The sequence below is a fragment of the Petromyzon marinus genome, unplaced genomic scaffold (assembly GCF_048934315.1).
Source record: "Petromyzon marinus isolate PM22_M1 ecotype Great Lakes invasive population unplaced genomic scaffold, UKy_Petmar_22M1.pri1.0 PM_G_Scaffold_49, whole genome shotgun sequence".
Classification (NCBI taxonomy): domain Eukaryota; kingdom Metazoa; phylum Chordata; class Hyperoartia; order Petromyzontiformes; family Petromyzontidae; genus Petromyzon; species Petromyzon marinus.
The window spans coordinates 964780-975417 of record NW_027423001.1 but is presented as its reverse complement, the minus strand read 5'-3'; the positions used below and the strand labels follow the sequence as shown (position 1 = coordinate 975417).

The window sequence follows — 10638 nt, the reverse complement described above, 5'->3', positions numbered from 1 at the left end:
TATGTTGAATGTATGCACCATCCTGCCAAAGTAACTTCCGTGTCGGTGTGAACTTTCATGGCGAATACCCTTTCTGATTCTGATTCATTCTCAATAGGAATCGATTCTAAACGCTCTCTTTTTCTAACACAATCGATTCTCATGGTAGGTATCCCAATGGGATTCGATTCTATGCGCTTTAAATCCCTGGCTAGATCGATTCCTATGTTATTAGAACAAATCGCCATAATCAATTCCCATGTTATCGAAAATGTATTCGATTCCATTTTACACTCACGACCAACGTCAATTCCAATGCAGTCCCAATGTGGATCGATGCCATCGGCAACATTTTTGACCACTATCGATTCGCATTTGTTATCCCCACAGGAATCGATCCGAGTTTTTAATTTAACATTGAATCGATTTCCTCAGTACGTGACTTGGGTGAGGCGGCCACGTGGCTGCGTGTGGAGTTAATGGCGATGTCGAAACTCTACAAACTTGGCCTACTCTTCCCCTTCATCCTGCCTCTCCTCCTCCTCCACCACCTCGTCACGTGCAGCAGCCACGGTGAGCAGAGCCCGAGGTGGTCGATAAATCGGGTGCCAGGTTGTGTGATTGTGGGGGGAGTGGTGGTGCAGTGGTTAGCGCACTGTGGGGAGTGGTGGTGGGTTAGCGCACTGTGTGTGTGTGAGTGGGGAGTGGTGGTGCAGTGGTTAGCGCACTGTGTGTGTGTGGGGGGAGTGGTGGTGCAGTGGTTAGCGCACTCTTGAGTGTTTTTTCCCCATCTGCCCAGCTCCGCTGTTCCCACTGAATGTTCGTTTGGAGTCTCGAGACCTCCTGGCGACCCTTTGCTGGGACCCCGTTGAAGCGGCTCCCAGTGGGGATGGAGGGGATAGACCCCCACTTGTTGATCCTTTCACCATCAACTCGACCACCACGACCACGACCAACTCAACGTTCTTGAATGTTACATACACAGTTCAGAGCAAACTGTGAGATGCTCACTCACTCACTCAGCCACTCACTCACCAACCCACTCACTCACCAACCTACTCACTCACCCACTCACTCACCCACTCACTTAGCCACTCACTCACCAACCCACTCACCCACTCACTCACCCACTCACTCACCAACCCACTCACCAACCCACTCACACACCCACTCACCAACCCACTCACCAACCCACTCACACACCCACTCACCAACCCACTCACTCACCCACTCACCAACCCACTCACTCACCCACTCACTCACCCACTCACCCACTCACTCACCAACCCACTCATCCACCAACCAACTCATTCACACACACACGTCTCTCTCACCCACTCGCTCCTCACCACCCTCACCACTCCTCCCTGTGTCTCTGTCTGCGCAGCTTCAGACGAGCCCGCTGGCAGACCGTCTGCGCTTCCACAACGGAGACACGGTGCGACGTCTCCTTGGCGCTGGACGATCCCTGTGACCGCTACCTCCTCCGTGTGAGATTCTCCTTCTCATCCTCGCCGTCGCGATCCTCACGTTGGGTCGCGGTTGTGGTCCTGCCCTTGATGGAAAGTGAGTGGCACGAGATTGTACATATGCCTGTGTCTCTGTGTGTGTGTCTCTCTCTCTGTGTCTCTCTCTCTTTCTGTGTCTGTCTGGTGCTCACTAACAGCACTTGCCCCAGGCTACAAGGAGGATCTTTGTCATCTTTGTCTGTGTGTGTCGCTGTGTATGTCTGTGACTGTTTCTGCCTGTGTGTGTGTCTTCGGCTCACAAGGGGAGATCACACAAACTCCACTCGCTCTGTAGGACAGGGGGAGATCACACAAACTCCACTCACTCTGTAGGACAGGGGGAGATCACACAAACTCCACTCACTCTGTAGGACAGGGGGAGATCACACAAACTCCACTCACTCACTCTATAGGACAGGGGGAGATCACACAAACTCCACTCACACTGTAGAACAGGGGCAGATCACACAAACTCCACTCACTCACTCTGTAGGACAGGGGGAGATCACACAAACTCCACTCACTCACTTTGTAGAACAGGGGGAGATCACAAAAAGTCCACTCACTCACTCTGTAGGACAGGGGGAGATCATCCAAACTCCACTCACTTACTTTGTAGGACAGGGGGAGATCACACAAACTCCACTCACACTGTAGAACAGGGGCAGATCACACAAACTCCACTCACTCACTCTGTAGGACAGGGGGAGATCACACAAACTCCACTCACTCACTTTGTAGAACAGGGGGAGATCACAAAAAGTCCACTCACTCACTCTGTAGGACAGGGGGAGATCATCCAAACTCCACTCACTCACTGTAGAACAGGGGGAGACCACACAAACTCCACTCACTTACTCTGTAGGACAGGGAGAGATCACACAAACTCCACTCACACTGTAGAACAGGGGAAGATCACATAAACTCCACTCACGCACTGTAGGACAGGGAGCGATCACACAAACTCCACTCACTCTGTAGGACAGGGGGAGATCACACAAACTCCACTCACTCTGTAGGACAGGGGGAGATCACACAAACTCCACTCACTCACTCTGTAATACAGGGGGAAATCATACAAACTCCACTCACTCTGTAGAACAGGGGGAAATCACACAAACTCCACTCTGTAGGACAGGGGGAGATCACACAAACTCCACTCACTCTGTAGAACAAGGGGAGATCACACAAACTCCACTCACTCACTCTGTAGGACAGGGGGAGATCACACAAACTCCACTCACTCACTCTGTAATACAGGGGGAGATCATACAAACTCCACTCACTCTGTAGAACAGGGGGAAATCACACAAAACTCCACTCTGTAGGACAGGGGGAGATCACACAAACTCCACTCACTCACTCTGTAGGACTGGGAGAGATCACACAGACTCCACTCACACTGTAGAACAGGGGGAGATCACACAAACTCCACTCACGCACTGTAGGACAGGGAGCGATCACACAAACTCCACTCACTCTGTAGGACAGGGGGAGATCACACAAACTCCACTCACTCACTCTGTAATACAGGGGGAAATCATACAAACTCCACTCACTCTGTAGAACAGGGGGAAATCACACAAACTCCACTCTGTAGGACAGGGGGAGATCATACAAACTCCACTCACTCACTCTGTAGGACAGGGAGAGATCACACGAACTCCACTCACACTGTAGAACAGGGGGAGATCACACAAACTCCACTCACCCTGTAGAACGGGGGAGATCACACAAACTCCACTCACTCACTCTGTAATACAGGGGGAAATCATACAAACTCCACTCACTCTGTAGAACAGGGGGAAATCACACAAACTCCACTCTGTAGGACAGGGAGCGATCACACAAACTCCACTCACTCTGTAGGACAGGGGGAGATCACACAAACTCCACTCACTCACTCTGTAATACAGGGGGAAATCATACAAACTCCACTCACTCTGTAGAACAGGGGGAAATCACACAAACTCCACTCTGTAGGACAGGGGGAGATCACACAAACTCCACTCACTCTGTAGAACAAGGGGAGATCACACAAACTCCACTCACTCACTCTGTAGGACAGGGGGAGATCACACAAACTCCACTCACTCACTCTGTAATACAGGGGGAGATCATACAAACTCCACTCACTCTGTAGAACAGGGGGAAATCACACAAAACTCCACTCTGTAGGACAGGGGGAGATCACACAAACTCCACTCACTCACTCTGTAGGACTGGGAGAGATCACACAGACTCCACTCACACTGTAGAACAGGGGGAGATCACACAAACTCCACTCACGCACTGTAGGACAGGGAGCGATCACACAAACTCCACTCACTCTGTAGGACAGGGGGAGATCACACAAACTCCACTCACTCACTCTGTAATACAGGGGGAAATCATACAAACTCCACTCACTCTGTAGAACAGGGGGAAATCACACAAACTCCACTCTGTAGGACAGGGGGAGATCATACAAACTCCACTCACTCACTCTGTAGGACAGGGAGAGATCACACGAACTCCACTCACACTGTAGAACAGGGGGAGATCACACAAACTCCACTCACCCTGTAGAACGGGGGAGATCACACAAACTCCACTCACTCACTCTGTAGGACAGGGGGAGATCACACAAACGCCACTCACTCTGTAGCACAGGGGGAGATCACACAAACTCCACTCACTCTGTAGAACAGGGGGCGATCACACAAACTCCACTCACTCTGTAGGACAGGGGGAGATCACACAAACTCCACTCACTCTGTAGAACAAGGGGAGATCACACAAACTCCACTCATTCACTCTGTAGGACAGGGGGAGATCACACAAACTCCACTCACTCACTCTGTAATACAGGGGGAGATCATACAAACTCCACTCACTCTGTAGAACAGGGGGAAATCACACAAAACTCCACTCTGTAGGACAGGGGGAGATCACACAAACTCCACTCACTCACTCTGTAGGACTGGGAGAGATCACACAGACTCCACTCACACTGTAGGACAGGGGGAGATCACACAAACTCCACTCACTCACTCTGTAATACAGGGGGAAATCATACAAACTCCACTCACGCACTGTAGGACAGGGAGCGATCACACAAACTCCACTCACTCTGTAGGACAGGGGGAGATCACACAAACTCCACTCACTCACTCTGTAATACAGGGGGAAATCATACAAACTCCACTCACTCTGTAGAACAGGGGGAAATCACACAAACTCCACTCTGTAGGACAGGGGGAGATCATACAAACTCCACTCACTCACTCTGTAGGACAGGGAGAGATCACACGAACTCCACTCACACTGTAGAACAGGGGGAGATCACACAAACTCCACTCACTCTGTAGGACAGGAGGAGATCACACAAACTCCACTCACTCAACTCTGTAGGACAGGGCGAGATCACACAAACTCCACTCACTCTGTAGGATAGGGGGAGATCATACAAACTCCACTCACTCTGTAGGACAGGGGGAGATCACACAAAGTCCACTCACTCACTCTGTAGGACAGGGGGAGATCACACAATCTCCAGTCACTCTGTAGAACAGGGGGCGATCACACAAACTCCACTCACTCTGTAGGACAGTGGGAGATCACACAAACTCCCCACTCTCTGTAGAACAGGGGGAGATCACACAAACTCCACTTACAAACTCTGTAGGATAGGAGGAGATCACACAAACTCCACTCACACACTCTGTAGAACAGGGGGAGATCATACAAACTCCACTCACTCACTCTGTAGAACAGGGGGAGATCATACAAACTCCACTCACACACTCTGTAAAACAGGGGGAGATCATACAAACTCTACTCACACACTCTGTAGAACAGGGGGAGATCACACAAACTCCACTCACCCTGTAGAACGGGGCAGATCACACAAACTCCACTCACTCACTCTGTAGGACAGGGGGAGATCACACAAACTCCACTCACACTATAGAACAGGGGCAGATCACACAAACTCCACTCACTCACTCTGTAGGACAGGGGAGATCACACAAACTCCACTCACACTATAGAACGGGGGCAGATCACAAAAAGTCCACTCACTCACTGTAGAACAGGGGGAGACCACAAAAACTCCACTCACTCACTCTGTAGGACAGGGAGAGATCACACAAACTCCACTCACACTGTAGAACAAGGGGAGATCACACAAACTCCACTCACTCACTGTAGGACAGGGAGCGATCACACAAACTCCACTCAATCTGTAGGACAGGGGGAGATCACACAAACTCCACTCGCTCTGTAGGACAGGGGGAGATCACACAAACTCCACTCACTCACTCTGTAGGACAGGGGGAGATCACACAAACTCCACTCACTCACTCTGTAGGACAGGGGGAGATCACACAAACTCCACTCACACTATAGAACAGGGGCAGATCACACAAACTCCACTCACTCACTCTGTAGGACAGGGGGAGATCACACAAACTCCACTCACACTATAGAACGGGGGCAGATCACAAAAAGTCCACTCACTCACTGTAGAACAGGGGGAGACCACAAAAACTCCACTCACTCACTCTGTAGGACAGGGAGAGATCACACAAACTCCACTCACACTGTAGAACAAGGGGAGATCACACAAACTCCACTCACTCACTGTAGGACAGGGAGCGATCACACAAACTCCACTCACTCTGTAGGACAGGGGGAGATCACACAAACTCCACTCGCTCTGTAGGACAGGGGGAGATCACACAAACTCCACTCACTCACTCTGTAGGACAGGGGGAGATCACACAAACTCAACTCACTCACTCTGTAGGACAGGGGGAGATCACACAAACTCCACTCTCTCTGTAGAACAGGGGGAGATCACACAAACTCAACTCTCTTTGTAGAACAGGGGGAGATCACACAAACTCCACTTACAAACTCTGTAGGACAGGGGGAGATCACACAAACTCCACTCACACACTCTGTAGAACAGGGGGAGATCATACAAACTCCACTCACTCACTCTGTAGAACAGGGGGAGATCATACAAACTCCACTCACACACTCTGTAGAACAGGGGGAGATCATACAAACTCCACTCACACACTCTGTAGAACAGGGGGAGATCACACAAACTCCATTCACCCTGTAGAACGGGGGAGATCACACAAACTCCACTCACTCACTCTGTAGGACAGGGGGAGATCACACAAACGCCACTCACTCTGTAGCACAGGGGGAGATCACACAAACTCCACTCACTCTGTAGAACAGGGGGCGATCACACAAACTCCACTCACTCTGTAGGACAGGGGGAGATCACACAAACTCCACTCACTCTGTAGAACAAGGGGAGATCACACAAACTCCACTCACTCACTCTGTAGGACAGGGGGAGATCACACAAACTCCACTCACTCTGTAGGACAGGGGGAGATCACACAAACTCCACTCACTCACTCTGTAATACAGGGGGAGATCATACAAACTCCACTCACTCTGTAGAACAGGGGGAAATCACACAAACTCCACTCTGTAGGACAGGGGGAGATCACACAAACTCCACTCACTCACTCTGTAGGACTGGGAGAGATCACACAGACTCCACTCACACTGTAGAACAGGGGGAGATCACACAAACTCCACTCACGCACTGTAGGACAGGGAGCGATCACACAAACTCCTCTCACTCTGTAGGACAGGGGGAGATCACACAAACTCCACTCACTCACTCTGTAATACAGGGGGAAATCATACAAACTCCACTCACTCTGTAGAACAGGGGGAAATCACACAAACTCCACTCTGTAGGACAGGGGGAGATCATACAAACTCCACTCACTCACTCTGTAGGACAGGGAGAGATCACACGAACTCCACTCACACTGTAGAACAGGGGGAGATCACACAAACTCCACTCACTCTGTAGGACAGGGGGAGATCACACAAACTCCACTCACTCAACTCTGTAGGACAGGGCGAGATCACACAAACTCCACTCACTCTGTAGGATAGGGGGAGATCATACAAACTCCACTCACTCTGTAGGACAGGGGGAGATCACACAAAGTCCACTCACTCACTCTGTAGGACAGGGGGAGATCACACAATCTCCAGTCACTCTGTAGAACAGGGGGCGATCACACAAACTCCACTCACTCTGTAGGACAGTGGGAGATCACACAAACTCCACTCTCTCTGTAGAACAGGGGGAGATCACACAAACTCCACTTACAAACTCTGTAGGATAGGAGGAGATCACACAAACTCCACTCACACACTCTGTAGAACAGGGGGAGATCATACAAACTCCACTCACTCACTCTGTAGAACAGGGGGAGATCATACAAACTCCACTCACACACTCTGTAAAACAGGGGGAGATCATACAAAATCCACTCACACACTCTGTAGAACAGGGGGAGATCACACAAACTCCACTCACCCTGTAGAACGGGGCAGATCACACAAACTCCACTCACTCACTCTGTAGGACAGGGGGAGATCACACAAACTCCACTCACACTATAGAACGGGGGCAGATCACAAAAAGTCCACTCACTCACTCTGTAGGACAGGGGGAGATTACACAAACTCCACTCACTTACTCTGTAGGACAGGGGGAGATCACACAAACTCCACTCACACTGTAGAACAGGGGGAGATCACACAAAGTCCACTCACTCACTGTAGAACAGGGGGAGACCACAAAAACTCCACTCACTCACTCTGTAGGACAGGGAGAGATCACACAAACTCCACTCACACTGTAGAACAGGGGGAGATCACACAAACTCCACTCACGCACTGTAGGACAGGGAGCGATCACACAAACTCCACTCACTCTGTAGGACAGGGGGAGATCACACAAACTCCACTCACTCACTCTGTAATACAGGGGGAAATCATACAAACTCCACTCACTCTGTAGAACAGGGGGAAATCACACAAACTCCACTCTGTAGGACAGGGGGAGATCATACAAACTCCACTCACTCACTCTGTAGAACAGGGGGAAATCACACAAACTCCACTCTGTAGGACAGGGGGAGATCACACAAACTCCACTCACTCACTCTGTAGGACTGGGAGAGATCACACAGACTCCACTCACACTGTAGAACAGGGGGAGATCACACAAACTCCACTCACGCACTGTAGGACAGGGAGCGATCACACAAACTCCTCTCACTCTGTAGGACAGGGGGAGATCACACAAACTCCACTCACTCACTCTGTAATACAGGGGGAAATCATACAAACTCCACTCACTCTGTAGAACAGGGGGAAATCACACAAACTCCACTCTGTAGGACAGGGGGAGATCATACAAACTCCACTCACTCACTCTGTAGGACAGGGAGAGATCACACGAACTCCACTCACACTGTAGAACAGGGGGAGATCACACAAACTCCACTCACTCTGTAGGACAGGGGGAGATCACACAAACTCCACTCACTCAACTCTGTAGGACAGGGCGAGATCACACAAACTCCACTCACTCTGTAGGATAGGGGGAGATCATACAAACTCCACTCACTCTGTAGGACAGGGGGAGATCACACAAAGTCCACTCACTCACTCTGTAGGACAGGGGGAGATCACACAATCTCCAGTCACTCTGTAGAACAGGGGGCGATCACACAAACTCCACTCACTCTGTAGGACAGTGGGAGATCACACAAACTCCACTCTCTCTGTAGAACAGGGGGAGATCACACAAACTCCACTTACAAACTTTGTAGGATAGGAGGAGATCACACAAACTCCACTCACACACTCTGTAGAACAGGGGGAGATCATACAAACTCCACTCACTCACTCTGTAGAACAGGGGGAGATCATACAAACTCCACTCACACACTCTGTAAAACAGGGGGAGATCATACAAACTCCACTCACACACTCTGTAGAACAGGGGGAGATCACACAAACTCCACTCACCCTGTAGAACGGGGCAGATCACACAAACTCCACTCACTCACTCTGTAGGACAGGGGGAGATCACACAAACTCCACTCACACTATAGAACAGGGGCAGATCACACAAACTCCACTCACTCACTCTGTAGGACAGGGGGAGATCACACAAACTCCACTCACACTATAGAACGGGGGCAGATCACAAAAAGTCCACTCACTCACTCTGTAGGACAGGGGGAGATTACACAAACTCCACTCACTTACTCTGTAGGACAGGGGGAGATCACACAAACTCCACTCACACTGTAGAACAGGGGGAGATCACACAAAGTCCACTCACTCACTGTAGAACAGGGGGAGACCACAAAAACTCCACTCACTCACTCTGTAGGACAGGGAGAGATCACACAAACTCCACTCACACTGTAGAACAGGGGGAGATCACACAAACTCCACTCACGCACTGTAGGACAGGGAGCGATCACACAAACTCCACTCACTCTGTAGAACAGGGGGAAATCACACAAACTCCACTCTGTAGGACAGGGGGAGATCATACAAACTCCACTCACTCACTCTGTAGGACAGGGAGAGATCACACGAACTCCACTCACACTGTAGAACAGGGGGAGATCACACAAACTCCACTCACTCTGTAGGACAGGGCGAGATCACACAAACTCCACTCACTCAACTCTGTAGGACAGGGCGAGATCACACAAACTCCACTCACTCTGTAGGATAGGGGGAGATCATACAAACTCCACTCACTCTGTAGGACAGGGGGAGATCACACAAAGTCCACTCACTCACTCTGTAGGACAGGGGGAGATCATACAATCTCCAGTCACTCTGTAGAACAGGGGGCGATCACACAAACTCCACTCACTCTGTAGGACAGGGGGAGATCACACAAACTCCACTCACTCAACTCTGTAGGACAGGGGGAGATCACACAAACTCCACTCACACTGTAGAACAGGGGGAGATCACACAAAGTCCACTCACTCACTGTAGAACAGGGGGAGACCACAAAAACTCCACTCACTCACTCTGTAGGACAGGGAGAGATCACACAAACTCCACTCACACTGTAGAACAGGGGGAGATCACACAAACTCCACTCACGCACTGTAGGACAGGGAGCGATCACACAAACTCCACTCACTCTCTAGGACAGGGGGAGATCACACAAACTCCACTCACTCACTCTGTAATACAGGGGGAAATCATACAAACTCCACTCACTCTGTAGAACAGGGGG

General features: G+C 50.5%; 1 long non-coding RNA gene across 1 annotated transcript; it reads left to right on the top strand.

Annotated features, from left to right (window-relative positions):
* Nucleotides 1-409: 409 nt before the first annotated feature.
* On the top strand, nt 410-1539 carry LOC142917398 (uncharacterized). Its single transcript, XR_012936976.1, has 3 exons — nt 410-552; nt 779-977; nt 1367-1539. It is a non-coding gene; the product is annotated as an uncharacterized LOC142917398 (long non-coding RNA).
* The last annotated feature ends 9099 nt before the right edge of the window (nt 1540-10638 follow it).